Raw genomic sequence first — 23,325 nt, 5'->3', positions numbered from 1 at the left:
TTACCAACACAAGTCCTTTCATTTCTAGTTTGAAATCACACTCTTAACGTAATGTCCCATCACCAACAAACCAACAACTGCTCTTGCAACGCAAAAGCATGACTTGCAAACATTCTAAAGCTTCAGTTCTATAACTGACTACCTGTTTATTGGCAATCTGATGTGCAAAAAAATGAAATCAGATGGATTGGCAAAGAAAAGAATTCTACTGCTTGCTTTAATAAAATATGTAATTCTTTATATTACAAAATCACACATCAAGAATTGATGAAGAAGGGTCATTAGACTCCTAAAGCTCTGATAGAGGTGGCATAAGAAAGGACTTTGACACACGTTACCCGAATGTCATATATGATCAAGGTCTTATCCAGAACTTTTGAAAAGGATCAACATCAATATTGAATCGCACCAACTTTGTACCACTGACCAAACAGATAAGCAATTTTCATATGAGAGACAAAGAGTTTTTAAGGCTTCAGTGAGAGTCGAACTCACGACCCCTGGTTTACGAGACCAGTGCTCTAACCTCTGAGCTATGAAGCCATTGAAAAGGAACAATTTCTAAAGCGATGTAGGGATTAGCCTGTTAGAGGTATGCATATGCTCAGTAACTCCTAAGGATCATTTACTATGCTACATGGGAGAAATGCAAAGAAACTGTACAAAGATTTTTCTTTAGGTACCAATTTGACATTGACATGGGAAAAACATCAACTTGAAATGCATATGAAAACTTACAACCCATACAAGCAATGATTGTAAGGTAAGGCATGGTAAAAAATGTAAAGAGAAGCACGATGATTTATTTATATTTTCAATTGTACCAAATTTAAGAATGATTTCATAAACTTTTTTCATGTCAGTATTAATCTATGTGCAAATGGAGTTTTATGGAGCCATTCAAAAAAGATGAGTTTTTCAAGTGGAAACTTTTTACGAAAGCAAATTTTAAAGCAAATCTGCTCTAAAGTCTTTGTCTCCACATAGCATTAGATCTCTGGCCATGATTTTCATTTACATTTTCAATTATGCCAAATTTAAGAATGATGTCTGAATTTTTTTGTGTCTGTATTAGGATATATGCAGATGGAGTTTTATTGAGGCATTCAAAAAAGAAGACTTTTTAAAGCAAAAACACCCTTTCATTGGGGAGCTTTTAAAGGAGGTTTAGCTTTATAAAGTGGTTCCTAAAGCACTTTTTGAGAGTTCTTGAAGTGTTTTTGAAGAGTTTTTTTCTAAAGCTTTTTCTTTGCAGCCTTTTGATTTACAGTATCTACTAGGGTTGAGCGACTTTCATTTTTTTAAGATCGAGTAGGGTTTTGGGAAACCCGATTTTGTCCAGAGTCGAGTCGAGTGCAGTCGGCCGATTATCGCTAAAAGTCGGGGATCGACCGAAACACGAAACCCAATGCAAGTCAATGGGGAAGCATAGTCGGCAGTGAGTGGAGGCCAGGAAAACACCTACAGTGCCCATTTTAATGCCAAAAACATCCATTCTTGTTTCTGAAGCTTGCCAATCTTAATTAACTGTATAATAATAGTTGGGCATAGGGAATTGGGGGAAAGTTGTGGGGGGAGTAGGGCTGGCTCAAGTTTTTCGTGGGCCCAGGAAATGCGGACTACGTCACGGCGGTGTTGCAGGGAAAGGTAAGTATTTAAAAGTTGCAAGTGCTGTGATCCTGAGCAAGCAGGGGGGGGGCCCACTCGTTCGCATTGCCACTGGCACAGGGCCCCTCAAAGTACGGCGGTGTGTTTGCATGGCGGGGGCGCCTCCCACCAGCAGCGACACTTTTGCGTACTCTGAGGGGCCCTGTGCCAGTGACGTCGCCAACGAGTATGCCCCCCCACCTGATGAAGGAACCTGCACTTTCATCTGCACCTTCCTCTTTGTCCCTGTGTAAGGTGGTATAACATGCGGGAAGGGGAACCTTACTTTCAGCAGGGACAGATTCTGGCTGTGTAGAGTACAAGGGGAATGTAGTGGTCTAGGTCAATGTACCAGCAGACTCATTTAGCAGTGGCTGGGCAATGGGCAGGATGAGGAGGAAACAGATATAGGGCCAAAGAATAAAGTAGGCTACATGCAGTTCAAAATTGGTAACAGGACTAAACAGGCGGCATTGCTTTGTTCAGTGGAGTAGCAAACCCAAGAGCAGCAGACACTGTTTCAAGGGCCTAACCACACTAGTAGGCCAAATGCAGTTTAATATCTGATAGTATAGGGCGAAAGCCAGAATGTGGAAGCTCAGCTTTGTTCAGTTGAGGACAACACCAGGGAGGGGCAGACACCTTTAGTAGGCCGGAAAAGCCTATTGCATTTTTTAAAATGGTAATTTGGAGCAGAAGGTTGAAGCTCAGCTTTATTTAGTTGAGGGCAACACCAGGCAGGGGCACACAGACAGACACCTTTAGTAGGCCGGAAAAGCCTATTGCATTTTTCAAAATGGTAATTTGGAGCAGAAGGTTGAAGCTCAGCTTTATTTAGTTGAGGGCAACACCAGGGAGGGGCAGAAGCCGTTAGTAGGCCCTAACCACCATTTTTTTTTTAAAACCACTTAATGAGAGCCGGAAGGTTGAAGCTCAGCTTTATTTAGTTGAGGACAACACCAGGGAGGGGCAGAAGCCGTTAGTAGGCCCTAACCACCATTTTTTTTTTTTAAAACCACTTAATGAGAGCCGGAAGGTTGAAGCTCAGCTTTATTTAGTTGAGGACAACACCAGGGAGGGGCAGAAGCCGTTAGTAGGCCCTAACCACCATTTTTTTTTTTAAAACCACATAATGAGAGCCGGAAGGTTGAAGCTCAGCTTTATTTAGTTGAGGACAACACCAGGGAGGGGCAGAAGCCGTTAGTAGGCCCTAACCACCATTTTTTTTTTTAAAACCACATAATGAGAGCCGGAAGGTTGAAGCTCAGCTTTATTTAGTTGAGGACAACACCAGGGAGGGGCACACAGACAGACACCTTTAGTAGGCCTGAAAAGCCTATTGCATTTTTCAAAATGGTAATTTGGAGCAGAAGGTTGAAGCTCAGCTTTATTTAGTTGAGGGCAACACCAGGGAGGGGCAGAAGCCGTTAGTAGGCCCTAACCACCATTTTTTTTTTTAAAACCACATAATGAGAGCCGGAAGGTTGAAGCTCAGCTTTATTTAGTTGAGGACAACACCAGGGAGGGGCAGAAGCCGTTAGTAGGCCCTAACCAACATTTTTTTTTTTAAAACCACATAATGAGAGCCGGAAGGTTGAAGCTCAGCTTTATTTAGTTGAGGACAACACCAGGGAGGGGCACACAGACAGACACCTTTAGTAGGCCTGAAAAGCCTATTGCATTTTTCAAAATGGTAATTTGGAGCAGAAGGTTGAAGCTCAGCTTTATTTAGTTGAGGGCAACACCAGGGAGGGGCAGAAGCCGTTAGTAGGCCCTAACCACCATTTTTTTTTTTAAAACCACATAATGAGAGCCGGAAGGTTGAAGCTCAGCTTTATTTAGTTGAGGACAACACCAGGGAGGGGCACACAGACAGACACCTTTAGTAGGCCTGAAAAGCCTATTGCATTTTTCAAAATGGTAATTTGGAGCAGAAGGTTGAAGCTCAGCTTTATTTAGTTGAGGGCAACACCAGGGAGGGGCAGAAGCCGTTAGTAGGCCCTAACCACCATTTTTTTTTTTAAAACCACATAATGAGAGCCGGAAGGTTGAAGCTCAGCTTTATTTAGTTGAGGACAACACCAGGGAGGGGCAGAAGCCGTTAGTAGGCCCTAACCACCATTTTTTTTTTTAAAACCACATAATGAGAGCCGGAAGGTTGAAGCTCAGCTTTATTTAGTTGAGGACAACACCAGGGAGGGGCACACAGACAGACACCTTTAGTAGGCCTGAAAAGCCTATTGCATTTTTCAAAATGGTAATTTGGAGCAGAAGGTTGAAGCTCAGCTTTATTTAGTTGAGGGCAACACCAGGGAGGGGCAGAAGCCGTTAGTAGGCCCTAACCACCATTTTTTTTTTTAAAACCACATAATGAGAGCCGGAAGGTTGAAGCTCAGCTTTATTTAGTTGAGGACAACACCAGGGAGGGGCAGAAGCCGTTAGTAGGCCCTAACCACCATTTTTTTTTTTAAAACCACATAATGAGAGCCGGAAGGTTGAAGCTCAGCTTTATTTAGTTGAGGACAACACCAGGGAGGGGCACACAGACAGACACCTTTAGTAGGCCTGAAAAGCCTATTGCATTTTTCAAAATGGTAATTTGGAGCAGAAGGTTGAAGCTCAGCTTTATTTAGTTGAGGGCAACACCAGGGAGGGGCAGAAGCCGTTAGTAGGCCCTAACCACCATTTTTTTTTTTAAAACCACATAATGAGAGCCGGAAGGTTGAAGCTCAGCTTTATTTAGTTGAGGACAACACCAGGGAGGGGCACACAGACAGACACCTTTAGTAGGCCTGAAAAGCCTATTGCATTTTTCAAAATGGTAATTTGGAGCAGAAGGTTGAAGCTCAGCTTTATTTAGTTGAGGGCAACACCAGGGAGGGGCAGAAGCCGTTAGTAGGCCCTAACCACCATTTTTTTTTTTAAAACCACATAATGAGAGCCGGAAGGTTGAAGCTCAGCTTTATTTAGTTGAGGACAACACCAGGGAGGGGCACACAGACAGACACCTTTAGTAGGCCTGAAAAGCCTATTGCATTTTTCAAAATGGTAATTTGGAGCAGAAGGTTGAAGCTCAGCTTTATTTAGTTGAGGGCAACACCAGGGAGGGGCAGAAGCCGTTAGTAGGCCCTAACCACCATTTTTTTTTTTAAAACCACTTAATGAGAGCCGGAAGGTTGAAGCTCAGCTTTATTTAGTTGAGGACAACACCAGGGAGGGGCAGAAGCCGTTAGTAGGCCCTAACCACCATTTTTTTTTTTTAAAACCACTTAATGAGAGCCGGAAGGTTGAAGCTCAGCTTTATTTAGTTGAGGACAACACCAGGGAGGGGCAGAAGCCGTTAGTAGGCCCTAACCACCATTTTTTTTTTTAAAACCACATAATGAGAGCCGGAAGGTTGAAGCTCAGCTTTATTTAGTTGAGGACAACACCAGGGAGGGGCACACAGACAGACACCTTTAGTAGGCCGGAAAAGCCTATTGCATTTTTCAAAATGGTAATTTGGAGCAGAAGGTTGAAGCTCAGCTTTATTTAGTTGAGGGCAACACCAGGGAGGGGCAGAAGCCGTTAGTAGGCCCTAACCACCATTTTTTTTTTTAAAACCACATAATGAGAGCCGGAAGGTTGAAGCTCAGCTTTATTTAGTTGAGGACAACACCAGGGAGGGGCACACAGACAGACACCTTTAGTAGGCCGGAAAAGCCTATTGCATTTTTCAAAATGGTAATTTGGAGCAGAAGGTTGAAGCTCAGCTTTATTTAGTTGAGGGCAACACCAGGGAGGGGCAGAAGCCGTTAGTAGGCCCTAACCACCATTTTTTTTTTAAAAACCACATAATGAGAGCCGGAAGGTTGAAGCTCAGCTTTATTTAGTTGAGGACAACACCAGGGAGGGGCACACAGACAGACACCTTTAGTAGGCCTGAAAAGCCTATTGCATTTTTCAAAATGGTAATTTGGAGCAGAAGGTTGAAGCTCAGCTTTATTTAGTTGAGGGCAACACCAGGGAGGGGCAGAAGCCGTTAGTAGGCCCTAACCACCATTTTTTTTTTTAAAACCACTTAATGAGAGCCGGAAGGTTGAAGCTCAGCTTTATTTAGTTGAGGACAACACCAGGGAGGGGCAGAAGCCGTTAGTAGGCCCTAACCACCATTTTTTTTTTTTAAAACCACTTAATGAGAGCCGGAAGGTTGAAGCTCAGCTTTATTTAGTTGAGGACAACACCAGGGAGGGGCAGAAGCCGTTAGTAGGCCCTAACCACCATTTTTTTTTTTAAAACCACATAATGAGAGCCGGAAGGTTGAAGCTCAGCTTTATTTAGTTGAGGACAACACCAGGGAGGGGCACACAGACAGACACCTTTAGTAGGCCGGAAAAGCCTATTGCATTTTTCAAAATGGTAATTTGGAGCAGAAGGTTGAAGCTCAGCTTTATTTAGTTGAGGGCAACACCAGGGAGGGGCAGAAGCCGTTAGTAGGCCCTAACCACCATTTTTTTTTTTAAAACCACATAATGAGAGCCGGAAGGTTGAAGCTCAGCTTTATTTAGTTGAGGACAACACCAGGGAGGGGCACACAGACAGACACCTTTAGTAGGCCTGAAAAGCCTATTGCATTTTTCAAAATGGTAATTTGGAGCAGAAGGTTGAAGCTCAGCTTTATTTAGTTGAGGGCAACACCAGGGAGGGGCAGAAGCCGTTAGTAGGCCCTAACCACCATTTTTTTTTTTAAAACCACTTAATGAGAGCCGGAAGGTTGAAGCTCAGCTTTATTTAGTTGAGGACAACACCAGGGAGGGGCAGAAGCCGTTAGTAGGCCCTAACCACCATTTTTTTTTTTTAAAACCACTTAATGAGAGCCGGAAGGTTGAAGCTCAGCTTTATTTAGTTGAGGACAACACCAGGGAGGGGCAGAAGCCGTTAGTAGGCCCTAACCACCATTTTTTTTTTTAAAACCACATAATGAGAGCCGGAAGGTTGAAGCTCAGCTTTATTTAGTTGAGGACAACACCAGGGAGGGGCACACAGACAGACACCTTTAGTAGGCCGGAAAAGCCTATTGCATTTTTCAAAATGGTAATTTGGAGCAGAAGGTTGAAGCTCAGCTTTATTTAGTTGAGGGCAACACCAGGGAGGGGCAGAAGCCGTTAGTAGGCCCTAACCACCATTTTTTTTTTTAAAACCACATAATGAGAGCCGGAAGGTTGAAGCTCAGCTTTATTTAGTTGAGGACAACACCAGGGAGGGGCACACAGACAGACACCTTTAGTAGGCCTGAAAAGCCTATTGCATTTTTCAAAATGGTAATTTGGAGCAGAAGGTTGAAGCTCAGCTTTATTTAGTTGAGGGCAACACCAGGGAGGGGCAGAAGCCGTTAGTAGGCCCTAACCACCATTTTTTTTTTTAAAACCACTTAATGAGAGCCGGAAGGTTGAAGCTCAGCTTTATTTAGTTGAGGACAACACCAGGGAGGGGCAGAAGCCGTTAGTAGGCCCTAACCACCATTTTTTTTTTTTAAAACCACTTAATGAGAGCCGGAAGGTTGAAGCTCAGCTTTATTTAGTTGAGGACAACACCAGGGAGGGGCAGAAGCCGTTAGTAGGCCCTAACCACCATTTTTTTTTTTTAAAACCACATAATGAGAGCCGGAAGGTTGAAGCTCAGCTTTATTTAGTTGAGGACAACACCAGGGAGGGGCACACAGACAGACACCTTTAGTAGGCCTGAAAAGCCTATTGCATTTTTCAAAATGGTAATTTGGAGCAGAAGGTTGAAGCTCAGCTTTATTTAGTTGAGGGCAACACCAGGGAGGGGCAGAAGCCGTTAGTAGGCCCTAACCACCATTTTTTTTTTTTAAAACCACTTAATGAGAGCCGGAAGGTTGAAGCTCAGCTTTATTTAGTTGAGGACAACACCAGGCAGGGGCACACAGACAGACACCTTTAGTAGGCCTGAAAAGCCTATTGCATTTTTCAAAATGGTAATTTGGAGCAGAAGGTTGAAGCTCAGCTTTATTTAGTTGAGGGCAACACCAGGGAGGGGCAGAAGCCGTTAGTAGGCCCTAACCAAAGTTGAAGGCCAAATGCAGTTTAATTTCTGATACTATAGGCCGAAAGCCAGAAGGTGGAAGTTCCGATTTAGACAGTGGAGGACAATTTGAATTAGGGACTGCAGACAGACTTAGTAGGCTGTCCCCTGTGGACCATGCATCCACCACATTAACCCATTGCGCCGTAATGGACACGTAATCTTCCGTGGCCATGCCTACAGGTCCATGCGTCTGTTGTCAGGTGCACCTTTGTACTCACAGATTGCCAGAGTGCATGGACAATGCGGTCTTCTACATGCTGGTGGAGGGTTGGGATGGCTTTTCTCGCAAAAGAAGTGTCGACTGGTTAGCTTGTAGCGTGGTACAGCGTAGTCCATCATGGCCTTATTAATAGTAAATAAAATATATAACTAGGCTCTATGAACTTTTAAATAGGTTCCAGGGGTACACGGGCAGCATTGGTGTGGTCAGTGGAGGAGTATTGCAAGTAGGGGCTGCAGACAGGCTATCAAAGGCCTAAAATAACAAACAGTAGGCAGTCATGGCAGTTTTACATCGGTTACATGGATACACAGGCAGGCACTCCAGGCAGCATTGTGGTCAGTGGAGGAGTATTGCAAGTAGGGGCCGCAGACAGGCTATCAAAGGCCTAAAATAACAAACAATAGGCTCATGGCAGTTTTACAGCGGTTACATGGATACACGGGCAGGCAGCTTGGTGGTCAGTGGAGGAGTATTTAAAGTAGGGACCGCAGACAGGCTTCAAAGGCCTAACATAAGAAAATGGGCTGGCTGTAGGCACTTTATAATTGGTTCCAGGGGTACACGGGCAGCAGTGGTCTGGTCAGTGGAGGAGTATTTAAAGTAGGGACCGCAGACAGGCTTCAAAGGCCTAACATAAGAAAATGGGCTGGCTGTAGGCACTTTATAATTGGTTCCAGGGGTACACGGGCAGCAGTGGTCTGGTCAGTGGAGGAGTATTTAAAGTAGGGACCGCAGACAGGCTATCAAAGGCCTAACATAACAAACAATAGGCTCATGGCAGTTTCACAGCGGTTACATGGATACACGGGCAGGCAGCTTGGTGGTCAGTGGAGGAGTATTTAAAGTAGGGACCGCAGACAGGCTATCAAAGGCCTAAAATAACAAACAATAGGCTCATGGCAGTTTTACAGCGGTTACATGGATACACGGGCAGGCAGCTTGGTGGTCAGTGGAGGAGTATTTAAAGTAGGGACCGCAGACAGGCTTCAAAGGCCTAACATAAGAAAATGGGCTGGCTGTAGGCACTTTATAATTGGTTCCAGGGGTACACGGGCAGCAGTGGTCTGGTCAGTGGAGGAGTATTTAAAGTAGGGACCGCAGACAGGCTATCAAAGGCCTAACATAACAAACAATAGGTTCATGGCAGTTTCACAGCGGTTACATGGATACACGGGCAGGCAGCTTGGTGGTCAGTGGAGGAGTATTTAAAGTAGGGACCGCAGACAGGCTATCAAAGGCCTAAAATAACAAACAATAGGCTCATGGCAGTTTTACAGCGGTTACATGGATACACGGGCAGGCAGCTTGGTGGTCAGTGGAGGAGTATTTAAAGTAGGGACCGCAGACAGGCTTCAAAGGCCTAACATAAGAAAATGGGCTGGCTGTAGGCACTTTATAATTGGTTCCAGGGGTACACGGGCAGCAGTGGTCTGGTCAGTGGAGGAGTATTTAAAGTAGGGACCGCAGACAGGCTATCAAAGGCCTAACATAACAAACAATAGGCTCATGGCAGTTTCACAGCGGTTACATGGATACACGGGCAGGCAGCTTGGTGGTCAGTGGAGGAGTATTTAAAGTAGGGACCGCAGACAGGCTATCAAAGGCCTAAAATAACAAACAATAGGCTCATGGCAGTTTTACAGCGGTTACATGGATACACGGGCAGGCAGCTTGGTGGTCAGTGGAGGAGTATTTAAAGTAGGGACCGCAGACAGGCTTCAAAGGCCTAACATAAGAAAATGGGCTGGCTGTAGGCACTTTATAATTGGTTCCAGGGGTACACGGGCAGCAGTGGTCTGGTCAGTGGAGGAGTATTTAAAGTAGGGACCGCAGACAGGCTATCAAAGGCCTAACATAACAAACAATAGGCTCATGGCAGTTTCACAGCGGTTACATGGATACACGGGCAGGCAGCTTGGTGGTCAGTGGAGGAGTATTTAAAGTAGGGACCGCAGACAGGCTATCAAAGGCCTAAAATAACAAACAATAGGCTCATGGCAGTTTTACAGCGGTTACATGGATACACGGGCAGGCAGCTTGGTGGTCAGTGGAGGAGTATTGCAAGTAGGGGCCGCAGACAGGTTATCAAAGGCCTAAAATAACAAACAATAGGCTCATGGCAGTTTTACAGCGGTTACATGGATACACAGGCAGCTTGGTGGTGAGTGGAGGAGTAGTGCAAGGAGTGTCTGTCCCAGTACTCCCAAAATATAAATAGATGTTAATGTCTCGCAAAACAACCAAAACAAAAAAAAAAGGTGGCATACTTAGGTACAGGGGTGGGCTCATCTACTGAGTTTCTGACATAGTAATTTGGCAGTAACTATTTAATGGTGCCAATATAGGACACAGACACAGACTACTTTAAGTTGCATCATAGATGTCTACAAATTTGTATTGTCAGTGCCAGACATTGAATGATGTCAGCGAATAGACTAAAGATTGGTGGAGCTGTGCGACATAATTTTGCACATGGTAGAGCACATTTTGAGCTGGGGTAGGGGGGAACTCTCTTGAGGCCGGCGGGACCGCCCCAGGGCCCCTCATGTTACAACGGTGTGTCTGACGTTGGGTGCGCACCACCACCGCCAGAGACACTACATTGTACTATGAGGGACCCAGTAGCAATGCCGTCAACCAAAAGCGAGCACACCCACCTCTTCAGACAAACAGCAGTCTCACGGGTGCTTGCGCCAAGTCGCGATACCACGGCCCCGTGTGGGGAGTTTTGCCATTTAGGGAGGTGTAAACATGTCGTATGCTGTACAATCAGCTGCAGCAAATTAGACATTAGAAAAGTAATTCACAGGCAAGAGCTTTTCATAGGAAAGCTAGGTGTCGGCCGGGCAAGGTGGGGCAAAAGATTTCGAAATCCAGTTGTGGTTCATTTTAATGAATGTTAGATCGTCAACATTTTGGGTAGCCAGACGAGTCCTTTTTTCGGTTAATATTGAACCTGCAGCACTGAATACTCTTTCTGATAGGACACTTGCTGCCGGGCAAGCAAGCTCCTGCAATGCATATTCTGCCAATTCTGGCCAGGTGTCTAATTTGGAGGCCCAGTAATCAAATGGGAATGACGGTTGAGGGAGAACATCGATAAGGGATGAAAAATAGTTAGTAACCATACTGGACAAATGTTGTCTCCTGTCACTTTCAATTGATGCAGCAGTACCTGTCCTGTCTGCGGTCATAGCAAAATCACTCCACAACCTGGTCAGAAAACCCCTCTGTCCAACGCCACTTCTGATGTGTGCACCCCTAACACTCCTAGTCTGCTGCCCCCTGGAGCTCGTGTGAGAACGATCACGTGCGCTGTGTGCTGGGAATGCCTGAAGCAAACGGTCAACAAGAGTTGATTGTTTGGTTGCTAATATTAGTTCCAAGTTCTCATGTGGCATAATATTTTGCAATTTGCCTTTATAGCGTGGATCAAGGAGGCAGGCCAACCAGTAATCGTCATCGTTCATCATTTTCGTAATGCGTGTGTCCCTTTTTAGGATACGTAAGGCATAATCCGCCATGTGGGCCAAAGTTCCAGTTGTCAAATCTCCGGTTGTGATTGGTTGAGGGGCAGTTGCAGGCAAATCTACGTCACTTGTGTCCCTCAAAAAACCAGAACCCGGCCGTGACACGCAACCAAATTCCTGTGCCCCCGGGAAAGGTTCGGCATTAAAAATATACTCATCCCCATCATCCTCCTCGTCCTCCACCTCCTCTTCGCCCGCTACCTCGTCCTGTACACTGCCCTGACCAGACAATGGCTGACTGTCATCAAGGCTTTCCTCTTCCTCTGGTGCAGACGCCTGCTCCTTTATGTGCGTCAAACTTTGCATCAGCAGACGCATTAGGGGGATGCTCATGCTTATTACGGCGTTGTCTGCACTAACCAGCCATGTGCATTCCTCAAAGCACTGAAGGACTTGACACATGTCTTGTATCTTAGACCACTGCACACCTGACAACTCCATGTCTGCCATCCTACTGCCTGCCCGTGTATCCTCCCACAAATAAATAACAGCACGCCTCTGTTCGCACAGTCTCTGAAGCATGTGCAGTGTTGAGTTCCACCTTGTTGCAACGTCTATGATTAGGCGATGCTGGGGAAGGTTCAAAGACCGCTGATAGGTCTGCATACGGCTGGCGTGTACAGGCGAACGTCGGATATGTGAGCAAAGTGCACGCACTTTGAGGAGCAGGTCGGAGAACCCAGGATAAGTTTTCAATAAGCACTGCACCACCAGGTTTAAGGTGTGAGCCAGGCAAGGAATGTGTTTCAGTTGGGAAAGGGAGATGGCAGCCATGAAATTCCTTCCGTTATCACTCACTACCTTGCCTGCCTCAAGATCTACTGTGCCCAGCCACGACTGCGTTTCTTGTTGCAAGAACTCGGACAGAACTTCCGCGGTGTGTCTATTGTCGCCCAAGCACTTCATAGCCAATACAGCCTGCTGACGCTTGGCAGTAGCTGGCCCATAATGGGACAACTGGTGTGCAACAGTGTCATCTGCCGATGGAGTGGTTGGCAGACTGCGTTCTGTGGAAGAGCTGTAGCTTCTGCAGGAGGACGAGGAGGAGGAGGAGGAGGGGGTGCGAACGCCTACAGCCAACTGTTTCCTAGACCGTGGGCTAGGCACAACTGTCCCTAAATTGATGTCGCCTGTGGACCCTGCATCCACCACATTCACCCAGTGTGCCGTGATGGACACATAACGTCCCTGGCCATGCCTACTGGTCCATGCATCTGTAGTCAGGTGCACCTTTGTACTCACAGATTGCCTGAGTGCATGGACGATGCGCTGTTTAACATGCTGGTGCAGGGCTGGGATGGCTTTTCTGGAAAAAAAGTGTCGACTGGGTAGCTCGTATCGTGGTTCAGCGTACTCCATCAGGGCTTTGAAAGCTTCGCTTTCAACTAACCGGTAGGGCATCATCTCTAACGAGATTAGTCTAGCTATGTGGGCGTTAAAACCCTGTGTACGCGGATGCGAGGATAAGTACTTCCTTTTTCTAACCAGAGTCTCATGTAGGGTGAGCTGGACTGGAGAGCTGGAGATCGTGGAACTTTCGGGTGTGCCGGTGTACATGGCAGACTGAGAGACGGTTGGAGACGGTATTGTTTCCGCCGGTGCCCTAGATGCAATATTTCCTCCTACAAAACTGGTGATTCCCTGACCCTGACTGCTTTTGGCTGGCAAAGAAACCTGCACAGATACTGCCGGTGGTGCGGAAAATGGTGGCCTTACAGTGACGGAAGGGATGTTGCGTTGCTGACTAGCTTCATTGGCCGAGGGTGCTACAACCTTGAGGGACGTTTGGTAGTTAGTCCAGGCTTGAAAATGCATGGTGGTTAAGTGTCTATGCATGCAACTAGTATTTAGACTTTTCAGATTCTGACCTCTGCTTAAGCTAGTTGAACATTTTTGACAGATGACTTTGCGCTGATCAGTTGGATGTTGTTTAAAAAAATGCCAGACTGCACTCTTCCTAGACTCGGATCCCTTTTCAGGGATTGCAGACTGAGCTTTAACCGGATGGCAACGCTGTGCTCCAACAGGTTTTGGCTTTGACACGCGTTTTGGTCCAGATACGGGCACGGCAGATGGAACCTGTTGCGATGTTGATGCCTGCTGCGGCCCCTCCTCCACCTCCGCTTCTGAACTACTGCCGCCTGCACCCTGTTCCCCCAATGGCTGCCAATCGGGGTCAATAACTGGGTCATCTATTACCTCCTCTTCGAGCTCGTGTGCAACTTCGTCTGTGTCACTGTGTCGGTCGGTGGTATAGCGTTCGTGGCGGGGCAACATAGTCTCATCAGGGTCTGATTGTGGATCTGTACCCTGAGAGGGCAATGTGGTGGTCTGAGTCAAAGGAGCAGCATAGTACTCTGGCTGTGGCTGTGCATCAGTGCACTCCATGTCAGAATATACTTGTAATGGGCATGGCCTGTTAAATGTTTCACTTTCTAAGCCAGGGACGGTATGTGTAAAGAGCTCCATGGAGTGACCCGTTGTGTCGCCTGCTGCATCCTTCTCTCTTGTTGTAGTTTTTGCTGAGGAGGACAAGGAAGCGACTTGTCCCTGACCGTGAACATCCACAAGCGACGCGCTGCTTTTACATTTACCAGTTTCGGAAGAGGAGGCAAAAGAGCTAGAGGCTGAGTCTGCAATGTAAGCCAAAACTTGCTGTTGCTGCTCCGCCTTTAAAAGCGGTTTTCCTACTCCCAGAAAAGAGAGCGTTCGAGGCCTTGTGTAGCCTGACGACGAAACTGGCTCCACAGCTCCAGACTTAGGTGGAATATTTTTATCCCCACGACCACCTGATGCTCCACTACCACTACCATCATTACCAGCTGACAATGAACGCCCACGACGACCTCTTGCACCAGACTTCCTCATTGTTTTAAAATCTTAACCAAAGTAACTTTATTTGTTGCTGTCAAACAACTTACACGGTGAGCTATAACTTCAGTATGATTTCAATATCCCTTAACAGGTTGGTGAGACCACAAGGAAAATCAGGCACAATGTTACACACTCTGTTTTCTGTGGCACAAAATCACAGAGATGACACACACGCAGGACTGTCACTCAAGCACTAATGTCAATATTAATCTCCCACCTAATTTATTTATTTTTTTTTCTCAGGGAGACTTTAGAAACCAAATAATATTAAAAAAAAAAAAAAAAAAAGGCTTTCTATGGCCCACAATTAGAGAGAGAGAGGTGGCACAACCAGGAGTCAAGACTGGCGCACAAGCTGAAAGGGCAATATTACTCTCCCACTGTTTTTTATGTTTTTTTTGTTTTTTTCAGGGAGACTTTAGAAACCAAATAATATTAAAAAAACCAAAAAAAAAAAAGGCTTTCTATGGCCCACTGAATGAGAGGGAGAGAGGTGGCACACCCAGGAGTCAAGACTGGCACACAAGCTGAAAGGGCAATATTACTCTCCCACTGTTTTTTTAGGTTTTTTTTTTTTTTCAGGGAGACTTTAGAAACCAAATAATATTAAAAAAAAAAAAAATAGGCTTGCTATAGCCCACTGAATGAGAGATAGCACACACAGCAGTGGCACACAAGCCCTGACTGAGGCCAATATTTTTCTCCCACTGATTGATGTAGTGTTTTTGTGTTGAGGTAGAATTTAGAACACAAATCACGGAAAAAATAAATAGGCTTTCTATGGCCCACTGAATGAAAGGGAGAGAGGTGGCACACCCAGGAGTCAAGACTGGCACACAAGCTGAAAGGGCAATATTACTCTCCCACTGTTTTTTTATGTATTTTTTGTTTTTTCAGGGAGACTTTAGAAACCCAATAATATTTAAAAAAATAAATAAATAGGCTTTCTATGGCCCACTGAATGAGAGGGAGAGAGGTGGCACACCCAGGAGTCAAGACTGGCACACAAGCTGAAAGGGCAATATTATTCTCCCACTGTTTTTTTAGGTTTTTTTTTTTTTTTTCAGGGAGAATTAGAAACCAAATAATATTAAAAAAAAAAAATAAATAGGCTTTCTATGGCCCACTGAATGAGAGGGAGAGAGGTGGCACACCCAGGAGTCAAGACTGGCACACAAGCTGAAAGGGCAATATTACTCTCCCACTGTTTTTTTAGGTTTTTTTTTTTTTTTCAGGGAGACTTTAGAAACCAAATAATATTAAAAAAAAAAAAAAAAAAAAAAAAAATAGGCTTGCTATAGCCCACTGAATGAGAGATAGCACACACAGCAGTGGCACACAAGCCCTGACTGAGGCCAATATTTTTCTCCCACTGATTGATGTAGTGTTTTTGTGTTGAGGTAGAATTTAGAACACAAATCACGGAAAAAATAAATAGGCTTTCTATGGCCCACTGAATGAAAGGGAGAGAGGTGGCACACCCAGGAGTCAAGACTGGCACACAAGCTGAAAGGGCAATATTACTCTCCCACTGTTTTTTTATGTATTTTTTGTTTTTTCAGGGAGACTTTAGAAACCCAATAATATTTAAAAAAAAAAATAAATAGGCTTTCTATGGCCCACTGAATGAGAGGGAGAGAGGTGGCACACCCAGGAGTCAAGACTGGCACACAAGCTGAAAGGGCAATATTATTCTCCCACTGTTTTTTTAGGTTTTTTTTTTTTTTTTCAGGGAGAATTAGAAACCAAATAATATTAAAAAAAAAAAAAAAATAGGCTTTCTATGGCCCACTGAATGAGAGGGAGAGAGGTGGCACACCCAGGAGTCAAGACTGGCACACAAGCTGAAAGGGCAATATTACTCTCCCACTGTTTTTTTAGGTTTTTTTTTTTTTTTCAGGGAGACTTTAGAAACCAAATAATATTAAAAAAAAAAAAAAAAAAAAAAATAGGCTTGCTATAGCCCACTGAATGAGAGATAGCACACACAGCAGTGGCACACAAGCCCTGACTGAGGCCAATATTTTTCTCCCACTGATTGATGTAGTGTTTTTGTGTTGAGGTAGAATTTAGAACACAAATCACGGAAAAAATAAATAGGCTTTCTATGGCCCACTGAATGAAAGGGAGAGAGGTGGCACACCCAGGAGTCAAGACTGGCACACAAGCTGAAAGGGCAATATTACTCTCCCACTGTTTTTTTATGTATTTTTTGTTTTTTCAGGGAGACTTTAGAAACCCAATAATATTTTTAAAAAAAAATAAATAGGCTTTCTATGGCCCACTGAATGAGAGGGAGAGAGGTGGCACACCCAGGAGTCAAGACTGGCACACAAGCTGAAAGGGCAATATTATTCTCCCACTGTTTTTTTAGGTTTTTTTTTTTTTTCAGGGAGAATTAGAAACCAAATAATATTAAAAAAAAAAAATAAATAGGCTTTCTATGGCCCACTGAATGAGAGGGAGAGAGGTGGCACACCCAGGAGTCAAGACTGGCACACAAGCTGAAAGGGCAATATTACTCTCCCACTGTTTTTTTAGGTTTTTTTTTTTTTTCAGGGAGACTTTAGAAACCAAATAATATTAAAAAAAAAAAAAAAAAAAAAAAATAGGCTTGCTATAGCCCACTGAATGAGAGATAGCACACACAGCAGTGGCACACAAGCCCTGACTGAGGCCAATATTTTTCTCCCACTGATTGATGTAGTGTTTTTGTGTTGAGGTAGAATTTAGAACACAAATCACGGAAAAAATAAATAGGCTTTCTATGGCCCACTGAATGAAAGGGAGAGAGGTGGCACACCCAGGAGTCAAGACTGGCACACAAGCTGAAAGGGCAATATTACTCTCCCACTGTTTTTTTATGTATTTTTTGTTTTTTCAGGGAGACTTTAGAAACCCAATAATATTTAAAAAAAAAATAAATAGGCTTTCTATGGCCCACTGAATGAGAGGGAGAGAGGTGGCACACCCAGGAGTCAAGACTGGCACACAAGCTGAAAGGGCAATATTATTCTCCCACTGTTTTTTTAGGTTTTTTTTTTTTTTTTCAGGGAGAATTAGAAACCAAATAATATTAAAAAAAAAAAATAAATAGGCTTTCTATGGCCCACTGAATGAGAGGGAGAGAGGTGGCACACCCAGGAGTCAAGACTGGCACACAAGCTGAAAGGGCAATATTACTCTCCCACTGTTTTTTTAGGTTTTTTTTTTTTTTTCAGGGAGACTTTAGAAACCAAATAATATTAAAAAAAAAAAAAAATAGGCTTGCTATAGCCCACTGAATGAGAGATAGCACACACAGCAGTGGCACACAAGCCCTGACTGAGGCCAATATTTTTCTCCCACTGATTGATGTAGTGTTTTTGTGTTGAGGTAGAATTTAGAACACAAATCACGGAAAAAATAAATAGGCTTTCTATGGCCCACTGAATGAAAGGGAGAGAGGTGGCACACCCAGGAGTCAAGACTGGCACACAAGCTGAAAGGGCAATATTACTCTCCCACTGTTTTTTTATGTATTTTTTGTTTTTTCAGGGAGACTTTAGAAACCAAATAATATTAAAAAAAAAAAAAAAAAATAGGCTTGCTATAGCCCACTGAATGAGAGATAGCACACACAGCAGTGGCACACAAGCCCTGACTGAGGCCAATATTTTTCTCCCACTGATTGATGTAGTGTTTTTGTGTTGAGGTAGATTTTAGAACACAAATCACGGAAAAAATAAATAGGCTTTCTATGGCCCACTCAGTGAGAGATGGCACACACAGGGATGGCACTGTAGCAGAAATGCCAATCTTAATCTCCCACAAAAAAAATACAAAAAAAAAAAAAAAACTGTCCTACAATTACTATCTCCCTGCAGTAATGTAAGCCAGGTATGGCAGGCAGCAATAGGAGTGGACTGATGCACAAATTAAATAAAAAGTGTGGACAAACAAAAAAGATAGCTGTGCAGAAAGGAAGGAACAAGAGGATATGTGCTTTGAAAAAAGCAGTTGGTTTCCACAGTGGCGTACACACAGCAATACAGCTATCACGGAGCCTTCTAGGGCAGCCCAATGAGCTACAGCGCTGAGGGGAAAAAAAAAAAAAAATAGCTTCCACAGTCCCTGCACACCGAAGGTGGTGTTGGACAGTGGAAATCGCTGCAGCACAAGCGGTTTGGTGGTTAGTGGACCCTGCCTAACGCTCTCCCTGCTTCTGACGAAGCGGCAGCAACCTGTCCCTAAGCTCAGATCAGCAGCAGTAAGATGGCGGTCGGCGGGAACGCCCCTTTATAGCCCCTGTGACGCCGCAGACAGCAAGCCAATCACTGCAATGCCCTTCTCTAAGATGGTGGGGACCAGGATCTATGTCATCACGCTGCCCACACTCTGCGTTCACCTTCATTGGCTGAGAAATGGCGCTTTTCGCGTCATTGAAACGCGACTTTGGCGCGAAAGTCGCGTACCGCATGGCCGACAAGCACAGGGGTCGGATCGGGTTTCATGAGACGCCGACTTAGCCAAAAGTCGGCGACTTTTGAAAATGATCGACCCGTTTCGCTCAACCCTAGTATCTACTTTAGAGCAAATTCCATCAGGATCTGCTTCAAAGATGCAATATCCCCTATTATTTTCACCTGGCAGTTTTCAAACCCTGAAGTGGAATAAATCACTCAAAATAGCTATGAGTGTGTGTTCACACTAAGTTATATTTTTCCTGTATTTTCAGGGCAGAAACTCTACAAGACTATGTGCACACAGAGGTTTTTAGCTGAGTTTTCAGAGCAGAATCTGGGCAGAAACTCCAAATTTTTGAGGAGCTATGAGATTTGCAGGAGCATTTGTAGAGTTTCCACTCAGTTTCAACTAGGTGGCTATGTGCACATGATGTCTTTTTTCAGGCAGCTTCCGCCATTGGAATCATTTGAAAACACTATCAAACATTGCTCAAAAGAATGAACATAAGCAATTCTATGTAAAACTGACTTGCTCTGTCTATGTTGAGGTTTTTGAATGTCTTTTGACCACTTCAGGTTTCTAAAAACGCCAAGCGGTTAAAAGAAGTCACATGTCCATTCTATTAGCGTTTTCCACCAGGAACATGCTGTGTATTTTACAGTACAAATCAGTGGAAAAGCTCAATACATGCCTGGACTTCAAAAAGACTTTTTTTTTGAGTGTTTTGCCATTGATTTTGCTTAAAAGAGCTAACTGTTTCTTATTTTTTCAATAGAGTGAAAAATGCGACCAGAAAAAAAAGACTTCACCGAAACCATGGGAAAACCTTCCGAAAAAAGCCATCTCAAAATTGTCCAGGAAACAACCCAAAAAATGATACAAAAGACGATTCAGGGGAAGAAATGTCCTAAATTTCTTGAAAAGTCTTCTGCGTGAAAAACTCATCAAGTTCTCCTGAGTTTAAAAGCCGTCATATGCACATACCAGTTCCTGTTCCAAAAATTCATTAAAAAACTGAGTGTGTGCGCAGTCCAACACTTCAAACAAAACTTGTGTTTTTTGAACTCCTAGTGGTGTTTGGAAAAGTTTTGATCAAAATTTCCTGAAAAAACCTCAGTGTGAATCTTTAGGTTATTTGCAGATGGAATTTTATTAAGGCATTTAAAAACAATGAGTTTTGCAAGCAGAACCCACTTAGGAAAACACCACTTTATTAGGTACTTTTGGGAAGAGTTTTTATGTTCATGATGTGTTTCCTGGGGATTTTTTGCAGAGTTTGCAATGAGATTTTCATTCTTAAAGCCTTTTTTGCAGATTTTTGATTTGAATGTGCCTAGTTTGGAGTAGTTTTCCTCAGGATCCGCTTCACAGAAGCAACAAGTATTTTTTTTACTTGCTACCACGTTTTTTTGCAAACCTGAAATGGATGAAAACTCTCCAAGTAATGTAATTATTATGTCTGAACATTTTTTTCTCAGTATAATAAACCTTCAACTAAGCAGGTATTTTTAAAGATAAGCTCAAGAATTAAACTATTCAGTTTCAAAATAACACAAAGGCTCCAGTGAGAATTGAACTCACGACCCCTGGTTTACAAGACCAGTGCTCTAACCACTGAGCTATGAAGCCAGCGAAACTTTGACACATCTTTTGATCTCTATTTCGAACAGTGCAATAGCCATTCAGGTGCATTACCAACACAAGTCCTTTCATTTCTAGTTTGAAATCACACTCTTAACGTAATGTCCCATCACCAACAAACCAACAACTGCTCTTGCAACGCAAAAGCATGACTTGCAAACATTCTAAAGCTTCAGTTCTATAACTGACTACCTGTTTATTGGCAATCTGATGTGCAAAAAAATGAAATCAGATGGATTGGCAAAGAAAAGAATTCTACTGCTTGCTTTAATAAAATATGTAATTCTTTATATTACAAAATCACACATCAAGAATTGATGAAGAAGGGTCATTAGACTCCTAAAGCTCTGATAGAGGTGGCATAAGAAAGGACTTTGACACACGTTACCCGAATGTCATATATGATCAAGGTCTTATCCAGAACTTTTGAAAAGGATCAACATCAATATTGAATCGCACCAACTTTGTACCACTGACCAAACAGATAAGCAATTTTCATATGAGAGACAAAGAGTTTTTAAGGCTTCAGTGAGAGTCGAACTCACGACCCCTGGTTTACGAGACCAGTGCTCTAACCTCTGAGCTATGAAGCCATTGAAAAGGAACAATTTCTAAAGCGATGTAGGGATTAGCCTGTTAGAGGTATGCATATGCTCAGTAACTCCTAAGGATCATTTACTATGCTACATGGGAGAAATGCAAAGAAACTGTACAAAGATTTTTCTTTAGGTACCAATTTGACATTGACATGGGAAAAACATCAACTTGAAATGCATATGAAAACTTACAACCCATACAAGCAATGATTGTAAGGTAAGGCATGGTAAAAAATGTAAAGAGAAGCACGATGATTTATTTATATTTTCAATTGTACCAAATTTAAGAATGATTTCATAAACTTTTTTCATGTCAGTATTAATCTATGTGCAAATGGAGTTTTATGGAGCCATTCAAAAAAGATGAGTTTTTCAAGTGGAAACTTTTTACGAAAGCAAATTTTAAAGCAAATCTGCTCTAAAGTCTTTGTCTCCACATAGCATTAGATCTCTGGCCATGATTTTCATTTACATTTTCAATTATGCCAAATTTAAGAATGATGTCTGAATTTTTTTGTGTCTGTATTAGGATATATGCAGATGGAGTTTTATTGAGGCATTCAAAAAAGAAGACTTTTTAAAGCAAAAACACCCTTTCATTGGGGAGCTTTTAAAGGAGGTTTAGCTTTATAAAGTGGTTCCTAAAGCACTTTTTGAGAGTTCTTGAAGTGTTTTTGAAGAGTTTTTTTCTAAAGCTTTTTCTTTGCAGCCTTTTGATTTACAGTATCTACTTTAGAGCAAATTCCATCAGGATCTGCTTCAAAGATGCAATATCCCCTATTATTTTCACCTGGCATTTTTCAAACCCTGAAGTGGAATAAATCACTCAAAATAGCTATGAGTGTGTGTTCACACTAAGTTATATTTTTCCTGTATTTTCAGGGCAGAAACTCTACAAGACTATGTGCACACAGAGGTTTTTAGCTGAGTTTTCAGAGCAGAATCTGGGCAGAAACTCCAAATTTTTGAGGAGCTATGAGATTTGCAGGAGCATTTGTAGAGTTTCCACTCAGTTTCAACTAGGTGGCTATGTGCACATGATGTCTTTTTTCAGGCAGCTTCCGCCATTGGAATCATTTGAAAACACTATCAAACATTGCTCAAAAGAATGAACATAAGCAATTCTATGTAAAACTGACTTGCTCTGTCTATGTTGAGGTTTTTGAATGTCTTTTGACCACTTCAGGTTTCTAAAAACGCCAAGCGGTTAAAAGAAGTCACATGTCCATTCTATTAGCGTTTTCCACCAGGAACATGCTGTGTATTTTACAGTACAAATCAGTGGAAAAGCTCAATACATGCCTGGACTTCAAAAATACTTTTTTTTTGAGTGTTTTGCCATTGATTTTGCTTAAAAGAGCTAACTGTTTCTTATTTTTTCAATGGAGTGAAAAATGCGACCAGAAAAAAAGACTTCACCGAAACCATGGGAAAACCTTCCGAAAAAAGCCATCTCAAAATTGTCCAGGAAACAACCCAAAAAATGATACAAAAGACGATTCAGGGGAAGAAATGTCCTAAATTTCTTGAAAAGTCTTCTGCGTGAAAAACTCATCAAGTTCTCCTGAGTTTAAAAGCCATCATATGCACATACCAGTTCCTGTTCCAAAAATTCATTAAAAAACTGAGTGTGTGCGCAGTCCAACACTTCAAACAAAACTTGTGTTTTTTGAACTCCTAGTGGTGTTTGGAAAAGTTTTGATCAAAATTTCCTGAAAAAACCTCAGTGTGAATCTTTAGGTTATTTGCAGATGGAATTTTATTAAGGCATTTAAAAACAATGAGTTTTGCAAGCAGAACCCACTTAGGAAAACACCACTTTATTAGGTACTTTTGGGAAGAGTTTTTATGTTCATGATGTGTTTCCTGGGGATTTTTTGCAGAGTTTGCAATGAGATTTTCATTCTTAAAGCCTTTTTTGCAGATTTTTGATTTGAATGTGCCTAGTTTGGAGTAGTTTTCCTCAGGATCCGCTTCACAGAAGCAACAAGTATTTTTTTTACTTGCTACCACGTTTTTTTGCAAACCTGAAATGGATGAAAACTCTCCAAGTAATGTAATTATTATGTCTGAACATTTTTTTCTCAGTATAATAAACCTTCAACTAAGCAGGTATTTTTAAAGATAAGCTCAAGAATTAAACTATTCAGTTTCAAAATAACACAAAGGCTCCAGTGAGAATTGAACTCACGACCCCTGGTTTACAAGACCAGTGCTCTAACCACTGAGCTATGAAGCCAGCGAAACTTTGACACATCTTTTGATCTCTATTTCGAACAGT

The 23,325-nt window shown here is 43.0% G+C and overlaps 4 non-coding genes across 4 annotated transcripts; all 4 read right to left on the bottom strand.

The window, feature by feature from the left end:
* Nucleotides 1-470: 470 nt before the first annotated feature.
* On the bottom strand, nt 471-543 carry TRNAT-CGU (transfer RNA threonine (anticodon CGU)). Its single transcript has one exon. It is a non-coding gene; the product is annotated as a tRNA-Thr (tRNA).
* Nucleotides 544-20,363: 19,820 nt separating this feature from the next.
* On the bottom strand, nt 20,364-20,436 carry TRNAT-UGU (transfer RNA threonine (anticodon UGU)). Its single transcript has one exon. It is a non-coding gene; the product is annotated as a tRNA-Thr (tRNA).
* Nucleotides 20,437-20,968: 532 nt separating this feature from the next.
* Nucleotides 20,969-21,041, bottom strand: TRNAT-CGU (transfer RNA threonine (anticodon CGU)). Its single transcript has one exon. It is a non-coding gene; the product is annotated as a tRNA-Thr (tRNA).
* Nucleotides 21,042-23,210: 2,169 nt separating this feature from the next.
* On the bottom strand, nt 23,211-23,283 carry TRNAT-UGU (transfer RNA threonine (anticodon UGU)). The gene has a single exon. It is a non-coding gene; the product is annotated as a tRNA-Thr (tRNA).
* Nucleotides 23,284-23,325: the final 42 nt, after the last annotated feature.

Source organism: Ranitomeya variabilis, chromosome 1 (assembly GCF_051348905.1).
Source record: "Ranitomeya variabilis isolate aRanVar5 chromosome 1, aRanVar5.hap1, whole genome shotgun sequence".
Lineage (NCBI taxonomy): Eukaryota > Metazoa > Chordata > Amphibia > Anura > Dendrobatidae > Ranitomeya > Ranitomeya variabilis.
This window is presented reverse-complemented; position numbering and strand designations above follow the sequence as displayed.